This window comes from Palaemon carinicauda, chromosome 23 (assembly GCF_036898095.1).
Source record: "Palaemon carinicauda isolate YSFRI2023 chromosome 23, ASM3689809v2, whole genome shotgun sequence".
NCBI lineage: Eukaryota > Metazoa > Arthropoda > Malacostraca > Decapoda > Palaemonidae > Palaemon > Palaemon carinicauda.
This window is the reverse complement of record NC_090747.1, coordinates 91,266,452-91,268,951: the sequence shown is the minus strand read 5'-3', so window position 1 is coordinate 91,268,951 and position 2,500 is coordinate 91,266,452. Positions and strand designations below refer to the sequence as shown.

Genomic DNA, 2,500 nt, shown 5'->3' with positions numbered 1-2,500 from the left:
ATATTATTATTATTTTTACTACTACTACTACTACTACTACTACTACTACTACTAGTAGTAGTAGTAGTAGTAGCTATAACCCCAGTTGGGAAAGCAGGATGGTATAAGCTCAATAGCTCCAACAGGAAAAATAGTACAGTGAGGAAAAGTAATAAGGAAACAGGTGGACTTGTGTCTTGAGTGTACCCTCAAGCAAGAGAACTCTACCCCAAGACAGTGGAAGACCATGGTACAGAGGCTATGGCACTCCCTAAGACTAGAAAACAGTGGTTTAATTTTGGAGTGTCCTTCTCCTAGAAGAGCTGCTTACCATAGCTAGTCTCTTTTACCCTTATCAAATGGAAAGTAGCCTTTGAAGCATTACAGTGCGGTAGTTAACCCCTTGAGTGAAGAAGAATTTTTCAGTTATGTTAGTGTTGTGAGGACAGGGGAGAATGTGTAAAGAATGGGCCAGACTATTCGGTGTATGCGTACATAAAGGAAAAAGAACTGTAACCAGAGAGAGATCCAATTTATTACTATCTGGCCAGTCAAAGGACGCAATAACTGTAGCAGTAGTATCTCAACGGGTGGCTGGTGCCTTGGCCAAGCTACTACCTACTTTTGCGATAATGTAATATACGAATATTTTAAGGAGGAAATGTGTACCACTACAGCATAAAATGTAAAAAAACCGTGTTAGAAATTATAAAAAAATTCAGTCTTTATAAAATGAAATGTCAAGATGTATATTGTTATCATTATTATTATTATTATTATTATTATTATTATTATTATTATTATTATTATTATTATTATTATTATTATTACTATTTCTTCCTGTCTTTCCATATTACTTCCCAAAATTTCAGATTAATACTTAAAAGCCAGATAAACACCCCAAGCAATTTTTTTGCCCGAATGTTTATAAAAAAAAGTCTTTGGTTTTGGTTAAAATTCTTTATATAACCTGTGAAGAGTTCAATATTGTTGCGCAATTTATCTTTTAAGGACACTTGCAAATTACGGAAAAAATTGGCTGCATATCTTAAGTAGCTGTCGTGATTACGTCAACTAAGTGCTCCCACTCGATCAGCTGCTATTTTTGAACACTTCTGGGAATACCACACAAGTAACAGACGCAAATTTAAATCCAACAAAGACGACGGCAAAGACGTAGATCTAGAATTAGGTAACATGCACAAGAGGAGTCGCCTTGAGGTAGAAAAGACGTACAGTTAGACATTGGATTTTCTGGCACACCTCGCTCTGAAGGAATGTATCCTTTCACACCCTTACTGTGCGGTGAGTTGCCAAACAGATGCTGTAGGGAGAGATGGCAGTGGTTGGAGCTTCACACAGGAACTCACCGCACAGTTAGGCTGTGACAGGGTACACTTCCTCAGAGTGAGGTGTACCAGTAATTCGTGTGTCTAACTGTACATGCCACTTCCACACAAACAATCTATTGGTTTTAACGTATTCGTATGTTACATGGAGGGTTTGTGTATTCTTCTTATAGGTTTAAAAGACAAATAAAGAACACGGCATCACAAACGAAGTTTGATAATTGTCGAGAAAAATAGGTTATTCTCGATTAAATCTTATCTACAAGAAACTTCTTGATAATCTTGATATGGTGTCAGTGTGTTATGTAGTATTACTGTTCATTATATCCTAACATTTTTATTCAGAGACCGTCGGGACAGGCAATTTGATTCGGGTATGAAACCCAAATCTTATAACAATAAGAAAGTAGGTCAAATAGAAATAGATGTTAATTACTAAGTACTTCAACGGAAAAAAGAAGTCTGCAAAATAAAATCATTGAACTGGGCAGATCAAGAATAACTTATTTCCTTGGAGTAAAAGAGGAAAATCGTGACTTGGGGTTACTGGGCCACTTTATAGAGGGAGGAATACTCAAACCAGGAACCATGAAGGCGAATAAACTTTTGATTTTTGTGATTGAAGAAAATAACTACACTGGGTTTTTTTAATCCCTATTCATATAAAAAGAGCGGAATCATTGGGAAGGTCATTGATAAAGAGAAAACAAATACTATGAGGAAAATGAATCCTGTGGAACAGTGTTAGAAAAGAGGGACAGAGATGTGCCTACAACAGTAGATATGAGATTGAAGGCTAGAAATTTATTTGCAGGTAGGGTTAAATCTAGAAATTTATTTGCAGGTAAGGTTAAATCTAGAAATTTATTTGCAGGTAAGGTTAAATCTAGAAATTTATTTGCAGGTAGGGTTAAATCTAGAAATTTATTTGCAGGTAAGGTTAAATCTAGAAATTTATTTGCAGGTAGGGTTAAATCTAGAAATTTATTTGCAGGTAGGGTTAAATCTAGAAATTTATTTGCAGGTAGGGTTAAATCTAGAAATTTATTTGCAGGTAGGGTTAAATCTAGAAATATATTTGCAGGTAGGGTTAAATCTAGAAATTTATTTGCAGGTAAGGTTAAATCTAGAAATTTATTTGCAGGTAGGGTTAAATCTAGAAATTTATTTGC

General features: G+C 35.2%; 2 protein-coding genes across 5 annotated transcripts in view; one reads left to right on the top strand and one right to left on the bottom strand.

Annotated features, from left to right (window-relative positions):
* LOC137617233 (afadin- and alpha-actinin-binding protein B-like) overlaps window positions 1-2,500 on the top strand; it is a 402,814-nt gene that overhangs the window by 292,560 nt on the left and 107,754 nt on the right. The window lies entirely within an intron of this gene.
* LOC137617231 (beta-1,3-galactosyltransferase 5-like) overlaps window positions 1-2,500 on the bottom strand; it is a 78,149-nt gene that overhangs the window by 36,578 nt on the left and 39,071 nt on the right. The gene's annotated exons all lie outside the window — the stretch shown is intronic.